The sequence below is a fragment of the Grampus griseus genome (assembly GCF_964374135.1).
Source record: "Grampus griseus genome assembly, chromosome: 12".
NCBI lineage: Eukaryota > Metazoa > Chordata > Mammalia > Artiodactyla > Delphinidae > Grampus > Grampus griseus.
Window position 1 is genome coordinate 5195175 of NC_139006.1, and position 9362 is coordinate 5204536.

The following is a 9362-nucleotide window of genomic DNA, read 5'->3' on the forward strand; positions in this document are numbered from 1 at the left end:
CAGCAACTGTTTGTCTCCCCCAATCCCAGAATATTCACCGTTCAGTCGAGCCCCGAGCTCGATTCCTGTGGGGCTAAAGGGGGGGATTTGCGTCTGAAGTGTCTGAGACATGCTTAATCTTTCATGTAGATGTTCAGATGTGTATAGTGGGCTCCTAGTATGTGCGAGACTCAATGCGCTGGGGGAATCAGAGGGAACCCGACAAAGTCCGGTGGGAAGAAAGTGAACAAATTCATCAGATCACTCAAGTTAGTGAGAGGTGCCCGAAGATGATAAAGTCACAGATTAGAGAGTGGCGGGGGGTGGAGGTGAGGAGGGGGCTACTTTTGATGTGGGCATGGTCTGAGTTAACCTTTGGGCTCTTGAGAATTACAGATGTGATCCGTGCCGGAGGCATTTGAAGCTTTCCTGCCCCAATTGGTCCGACCACACTCATTCCCCCTCCTGAAGACAAAATGAGCTTGAGAAGCTATCAACTTGCCTCTTTAGGGCAGGACCAGGATATGTTTGTGTTTCGTACACGCACATATCGTACGTTTCCAAGGTTGTGCTGCCTTGGGGTGAGGTCTGAGGAGCTGAGGGATCTTGCAAAGGTGACTGTGGTCGGATCCCATGACACGACTAAGCGATGCAGGCATTTCAAGGCAGGTCTGTGTCTTGTTGGAGACTTAGATCTTCACTTCCTTGCGGAATGTCCCACCGCCCCAAGGACAAAACCTTAGAAAAATGACTCTGCTTTTCCTTACAGGAATTCAATCTTTCAACATTTATGGAGCATTTCTTCTCTAAATAGTAATACACTACCTACCCAAACTCAGAGGCTGAGAAAGAGGACCAAGCCACTTACATTTTTTTGTGTATAGGATAAAAAAGTGAAGAAATGCTGGAACTGGGTTATGAGTTAAATGTCTCTCTTTTTTTCTTTTTGCCACCCAGCTCGTGGGATCTCAGTTCGCTGACCAGCGATTGAACCCATGCGAGGGCAGTGAAAGCACTGAATCTTAACCACTAGACCACAAGGGAACTCCCAGAAATGCCTATTTTAAATGTTTATATTGAATAAAGTAATGCTTTCAATTAATGCTAATTATTTTAATACAATGTTGGAATATATACACAGTGCAATGCTTTGTGCTATTCGGGGGAAATTTTTAGGATTTATTAAAGATTTTGATTATTATGTACTTACAACAGAGGGTGTGTTTAAGGTCGTGTGATGAAAATGGTATACTTGCAAAACAGTGAATCTGTGACTGTAGAAATAATCACTCTTAGAGATAAGTTCACAGGCTAACTTGAGACTTTTGTGAAGGTGGTAGCTAGAGCCAAATAAAAATAAATATATACATGTGACTGAAAATACTAAAGTAGAAGGAGTAAAGTGACACTCCAGTCATATAACTCTAGAAATAAAAAGATAATTTAACCTGAGTTCAGAGCTTCTAGCTCTGGTAAGGCTCCATAATGATCTGTTTCCTTTTCTGTTATTTTCTCCAGTTCTGTGTCTTTTTTTTTTTTCATTTTTTGGCCATGCCGCGCCACTTGCAGGATCTCAGTTCTCCGACCAGGGATTGGACCCAGGCCCTTGGCAGTTAGAGCACCGAGTCCTAACCGCTGGACCACCGGGGAATTCCCAACCAGTTCTGTTCTTTGAAACATTTTCTAAACATACAGATATGTATAGAATATGTATGTATAGCTTATATTTGCATTCTCAGATTTTTAAAATCAGCACTTTTTAATGGTGGTATTATTTTCTGACCAGCCTTATAAACAGAGACTTGCAATCACTGAAATAAAACACTTCCAGAAGAATTTCGACACAGAAAAACAAATGTAAGAGAGGAGAGAATTCATTGTCATAATGCAGGGCAAAGTGTAGGCACTCAATACGTATTTATTCACAGATACATTTTTACCCATAATCTGATAGGGGCCTTTCTGACCTTTGTCTAGACCTGAACAGGTTTCATCATTAATCCTTTCTTTAGATTCCTTTTCTTTCTCCAATTGGTTGACACTTAAATGTTGATTTCATTCTCTTCTATGAGATAACTTTTTTTAAATAAATTTATTTATTTTATATATTTATTTTTGGCTGTGTTGGGCCTTCGTTGCTGTGCGCGGGCTTCCTCTAGTTGTGGCGAGGGGGGCTACTCTTCGTTGAGGTGCGTGGGCTTCTCATTGCAGTGGCTTCTCTTGTTGCGGAGTGCGGGCTCCAGGTGTGCGGGCTTCAGTAGTTGTGGCACACGGGCTCAGTAGTTGTGGCTCATGGGTTCCAGAGCGCAGGCTCAGTAGTTGTGGCGCACGGGCTTAGTTGGTCCACAGCACACAGAACACACAAAATCTTAGTGCATATGCACCACTGAAGAATAACCCCAAATCGCTGGGCCCTGAATGAAACTGGCCTGCCTTAAGGAGCCCTGGGATTAAATACTACCACTCTTCATTTCACTCTGGTTAATAACGCTAAGCCTCATTGTGTTGCAACTGGAATAGATGGGACAAATGACATGTTTGGGGGAAAAAACAAAGCAAGCTTATCCATTAGACCAGGGGTCCCCAACCCCTGGGCCATCGACCGGTACTTGTCCTCGGCCTGGCAGGAACCGGGCCGCGCAGCAGGAGGTGAGCGGAGAGCGAGTGAAGCTTCATCTGCCGCTCCCCGTTGCTCCCCATGGCTCGCATTACCACCTAAGCCATCTCTCCACTCCCTCGCCTTTTGTGGAAAAACTGTCTTCGATGAAACCGGTCTCTTGTGACAAAAAGGCTGGGGACAGCTGCATTAGACTAATGATGTAAATGCACCTTTTTGTTCGATCACCACAGATTGGTTTCCGATTTTCTGCACCAAGGGAAAGATGGGTAAAATGAAATTAACAGCCTAGTTTCTAGAAGACTACCGGCAAAACTAAACACCCAATAACAATATATTGTGTTATGTCATATAACAGTGTTACATTGTGTTATATAATATAATAATGTTACATAGTTTTATATTTGCACTAAGTGCAACCACTTGCATAAAAATCACAGAAACACAATGGGCACATAAGGTAAATAAGTCAATTTAGGAAGTGCAGCCATTGATCAGAACAAAGTTACCAATATCCTTAATAAAAGAATAAAGGAATGGTTAAATAAATTGTGGTATATCCATAAAATGGGGTACTATCAGCCAAAGAACGGTACAGCAAACTGAGGGGTATGTACAAAAAAACAAACAAAAAACAGGGACCAGAAAAGTGTGTATAATATACTATTATTTGTTAAATGATGGTATACGCATACCTACTACTGCAGGCGTTTGTCACCCCTAGCAGGAGTCATGAGAAACTGATGAAGGGGTCGCCTTGGGGAGGAGAATGTGGTGGTCGGGGGCAGGGCAGGAGCAAGACCTGGTGTTCACCCAACACCCTTTTGTTCCTCTGAACTGTGTACTATGTGATCGCTTAACTTTGCCAGCAGGTCTTGAACTTTCTGGTTTCAGGACTGCTATAGATGGAATGTCTGTGTTTCCCCAAATTCACATGTTGAAACCCAACCCCCAATGTGATTGTATTTGGCAATGAAGCCTTTGGGAGGTGAATTGGTCATGTACGTGGAGCCCTCATTAATGGGATTAATGCCCTTATAAGAAAAACTAGCTCTCTTTTTCTGCCATATGAAGACACAGAAAGAGGACAGCTGTCTCTGAAGCAGGAAACGGGTCCTCACCAGACACCAAATCCGAGGCTGCCTTGATCGTGGACTTCGCAGCCTCCAGAACTGTGAGAAATAAATCTTGAAGCCACCGAACTGGTGGTATTTTCGTTATAGAAGCCCAAACAGATTAAGGTGAGGAACTTTATATATTCTTTGACTTACTGAAGACCCCAAAAGCTTTTGTTTCTGTGCCTATCAATTAGAATTCGAATCTGTCAATTAGAACTAACAATCAAGTTAGAAATAATTACCAAATTAGAAATAAAAACTGAGAACCAATATATAGGTATGTGTGTATATATATATATATATATATATATATTCATTTAAAAATAATAAAAAGTTCATTCCATGGTACCATAAATATTTTTGGAAAAATAACTATACTTTTCAAAACAAAAAAAAATTAGTGGGAAGAGTGTCATCGTTTTCCGTTTTTACAAATCTCTAATATCTCCCTTAACGAAAACAGCTGAATCTTCATCTCAGATGCAGCGGTCTATCTACTATGATATCACTCGTCTTGCAGCCTCTGGAAAACTCCACTGTACATTTGTGAGAAAATGAGGGTGAAAAATGCAAACAACTTACGACTAATAGCATTTTATGTAATTAGAACCCAGACCACACTCTGAGAACCGCAGGCCTAGGCCAATGAATGAATAAAGGAATAAATGAGTGAACACTTCTTCCCCCTCCACCCCCCACCCAGCCACACCGCGCAGCTTGTGGGATCGACCCCAGGCCCCCTGCTTGGGAGCATGGAGTTTTAACCACTGGACCACCAGGGAAGTCCCTTCTTTTTTGTTGATTTTTTTTGTTTTGAGTGAACAGTTTTAAGCATCCAAGTCTTCCTCCATGTGAGAAAAAATATATATGTGTCTATATATACACATATATTATGTATCTATACATATACACACACACACATATATATACACATGCTTGTGGGATAACATTCAAATGATTTTACGTAATTCACACAGGGTGTTCTAAGCAATATAAGGAAAGGATTTAAAAACTAAGTCAAGGCAAGGGAAAAGCAACAAATAACATACAAGGGAATCCCCATAAGGTTAACAGCTGATCTTTCAGCTGCAGAAACTCTGCAAGCCAGAAGGGAGTGGCAGGACGTATTTAAAGTGCTGAAAGGGAAAAACCTACAACCAACATTACTATACCTAACAAGGATCTCATTCAGATTCAATGGAGAAATTAAAACCTTTACAGATAAGCAAAAGTTAAGACAATTCAGCACCAGCAAACCAGCTTTACAACAAATGCTAAAGGAACTTCTCTAGGCAGGAAACACAAGAGAAGGAAAAGACCTACAAAAACAAACCCAAAACAATTAAGAAAATAGTAATAGGAACATACATATCGATAATTACCTTAAATGTAAATGGATTAAATGCTCCAACCAAAAGACATAGACTGGCTGAACGGATACAAAAACAAGAACTGTGCATATGCTGTCTACAAGAGACCCACTTCAGACCTAGGGACACAAACAGACTGAAAGTGAGGGGATGGAAAAAGATATTCCATGCAAATGGAAATCAAAAGAAAGCTGGAGTAGCAATTCTCATATCAGACAAAATAGACTTTAAAATAAAGACTATCACAACAGACAAAGAAGGACACTACATAATGATCAAGGGATCAATCCAAGAAGATATAAAAATTGTAAATATTTATGCACCCAACATAGGAGCACCTCAATACATAAGGCAAATGTTAACAGTCATAAAAGGGGAAATCGAGAGTAACACAACCATAGTAGGGGACTTTAACACCCCACTTTCACCGATGGACACATCATCCAAAATGAAAATAAATAAGGAAACACAAGCTTTAAACGATACATTAAACAAGATGGACTTAATTGATATTTATAGGACACTCCATCCAAAAACAACAGAATACACTTTCTTCTCAAGTGTTCATGGAACATTCTCCAGGATAGATCATATCTTGGGTCACAAATCAAGCCTTGGTAAATTTAAGAAAATTGAAATCGTATCAAGTATCTTTTCTGACCACAACGCTATGAGACTACATATCAATTACAGGAAAAAAAACTGTAGAAAATACAAACACATGGCAGCTAAACAATATGCTACTAAATAACCAAGAAATCCAAGAGGAAATCAAAAAGTACCAGAAACAAATGACCATGAAAACAGGACGACCCAGAACCTACGGGATGCAGCAAACGCAGTTCTAAGAGGGAAGTTTATGGAGGGAGAATGACCAAATGCATGCATTTATACATTCTCCAACTGTCAGGAGAAAAGCTTGTTATACGTAAACTTTGGACAGTTTACAGAGGACACAGTTACAGAGGACAGTTTACAGAGGACAGTTTACAGAGGACAGTTACAGAGGACACACTCTATGCCTCCGCACACTCCATCCAGTGCAAAACTGGACGTGGAGTCTGCAGTACTGAGTTTCGGTCCTGGCTCCCCACACTTCTTTTCTTTTTTTAAATTTTATTGGAGCATAGTTGATTTACAATGTTGTGTTAATTTCAGGTGTACAGCAAAGTGAATCAGATATATATATATATCTCCACTGTATCGTCAACATGAATCAGTTATACATATATCCACTCTTTTTTAGATTCTTTTTCCCTATAGGTTATTACAGAATATTGAGTAGCGTTCCCTGTGCTCTACAGTAGGTCCTTGTTGGTTATCTGTCTTATGTCTAGTTGTGTGTGTATGTTCATCCCAAGCTCCTAATTTATCTGACCTCTCCACCACGTTTCCCTTTTGGTAACCATAAGTTAGTTTTCGAAATCTGTGAGTCTGTTTCTGCTTTGTAAATAAGTTTATTTATATCACTTTGTTAAAAAAATTAGATTCCAGGTGAGTGATAGCATATGAGATTTGTCTTTCTCTGTCTGACTTAACTTCACGTAGTATGACAATCTCTAGGTCCATCCATGTTGCTGCAAATGGCATTATTTCGTTCTTTTTTTATGGCTAAGTAATATTCTCCCCACACTTCTTATTAGCTGTGCCATTTTGTCCAAGGAGCTTAACCTCTCTGAGCTACATACGAAACAAGAATTTGTTGTAAGTCTTAAATTTTCTCAGAAAATGGTAAACTGTAAAACAGCGAAAACTATCTATCATTATGCCCAGCCGCCACTCTTCAGCACAGAGAAGATGGTTGTTATTTGAGGTTTTCTGGTTGTCATCCTTTATAGTCATTGTTTTGGTGACTAATGAATATCTTTACTGATACAAGTTTGGAAAAAAAACCTCGAAAGGCACAACTTCACCAGGAGAGAGACCATAAAGGGTATAATGACTTCTGCCATTTGATGTTGGGCAGTATTCCTCAACGTCTCTGAGCCTGGGTTTTCTCGTTTGTATTACAGAGATAATCCCTTCTTGGCAAAGAGGGTGGGTAGCTTCAACAAGCCAGGGCAGGTAGAGCAGAGCTGACACACAGAAGGCTCTGTGTATGAGAATTACTGCTGTCACTTACAGGGACCATGTAATCACCAACCCTCTCCTCCTGTTACCTTTCTTTTTTTTTTTTTTTTTTGGCCACGTGTGAGGCTGTGAGGCTTGCAGAATCTTAGTTCCCTGACCAGGGATGGAACCCACGCCCTCGGCAGTCGAGTGTGGAGTCCTAACCACTGGACCACCGGGGCAGTCCCTCCTGTTACCTTTCACGTCAACCTGTGGGACCCTTGGTCTTAAAACTCATCTAAGAGAAAACCATTGAACACTCTGACCACCAAATGTGTGGGGTTTTCCCTCACATCAAGTACTCCTGACACCAACTACCAGAAGTCAGTGCAGACCCCACCGGTTAAAGGGTCAGTCCCACAAGACTGTCCCCCCCAACTTCAGATGCAGATCAAAAGTAGGTGGGTCCCCAGGTTGCCCACACTTCTGTCCAGCCTGGCTACGAATCAGAGTTTCCATGACACCCTCCTCAGGTTCAATAATTCGCTAGAACGGCTCAGAGTACTCGGGAAACAGTTTTATTTACTATCACTAGTTTCTTACGGAGGATGTGACAAAGGATAAAGATGAACAGCCAGCGGTAGATAGGGCGAGGTCTGGAAGGGTCCCAAGTATAGGAGCTCTTGTCCAAGTGGAGATGGGGGTGCGCCATCCTCCCGGTACAAGGATGCCTTCCCCAACCTGGAAGCTAGGGGCTGGGGAGCTGAAAATTCCAATCCCCTAATTGCACTGTTGGTTCTTGTGGCAGCCAGCCCCCATCCTGGGGCCTGCCGAGAGCCACGTCATTAGCATAAACTCCAGTAAGGTTGAAAGGGCGTGTTACGAATAGCAAAAGACGCCCCTTTCGCCCCCATCACTCAGGAAATTCCAAGGATTTTAGGAGCTCTGGGTCAGGAACCAGGAATGAAGACCAAATATATATTTCTTATTATATCATAAAATCACATCATCGCTCCCTAGGACCACTCCCCGCATTTCTCTAATTCCAGCTCGATAACTGGAAATCCTCCAGCCTCATCTTTATCTGATGCTCTGGCCATTCCACGATGGTGTGCAGGACAGAGGACCACTGTCAAGCTGGAATTGATTAACCTGAGGGTTATCAGGGTAGATTATCCTAGGATGAGACAATTTCTAGGCCCAGACTCAAGTATACTTTGTATTGTGCAGATGCATTACTGTCCTGAGTTACAAGATTCATTTGTTTCCCAACAAATATGCATTGAGCCCCTGCGGGGCATAAAGATCCCTGAAGTCATACTTCTTCCCTCCCCAGGGGCCACATAAGCCCGCAGAGCCAGGTATTCCCACCGCTATGCTTCAGGGTAATGAGCACCTGAGTGATTGAAGTTGGCCCTGTTCCAGCGCTGTTTATATAATTCAGTGAGGTCTGGGGAAAACACAATGAAAGCCACAAATGCAAACCACGTGTCTAATTTAAAATTTCCTAGTAGGGACTTCCCTGGCGGTCCAGTGGCTAAGACTCCGCACTTCCACTGCAGGGGGTGCCAATTCTATCCCTGGTCTGGGAACTAAGATCCCACATGCTGTGCGGCAGGGCCAAAAAAAAATAAGTAAATAAAATTTCCTAGTAGCCACATTTTATTATTATTTTTTTAAAAATTTTATTGGTGTCTCGCTGACGCACACTGCTGTGTTAGTTTCAGGTGCACAGCAAAGTGCATCAGCCATACACATGCTCATATCCGTCCTTTTTCAGATTCTTTTCCCATATAGCTTACCACAGAATATTGAGTAGAGTGCCCTGTGCTACATGGCAGGTCCTTATTAGTGATCTATTTTATTTTTTGGCCACCGCCGCAAGGCATGTGGGATCTCAGTTCCCCCACCAGGGACTGAACCCTGGCCACAGCAGTGAGAGAAAGCACCAAATCCTAACCACTCCCTATCTATTTTATATACAGTAGTGTGTATATGTTATTCCCGATCTACTAATTTATCACTTCCCACCCCTGTCTCCCCTTTGGTAACCATGTTTGATTTCAAGATCTGTGAGTCTGTTCTGTTTTGTAAATAAGTTCATCTGTACAATTTTTTACTAGATTCCACATATAAGTGACATGAATCATATTTGTCTCTGACTTACTTAGTATGATCATCTCTAGGTCCATCCATGTAGCTGCAAATGGCATTATTTCATTCCTTTTT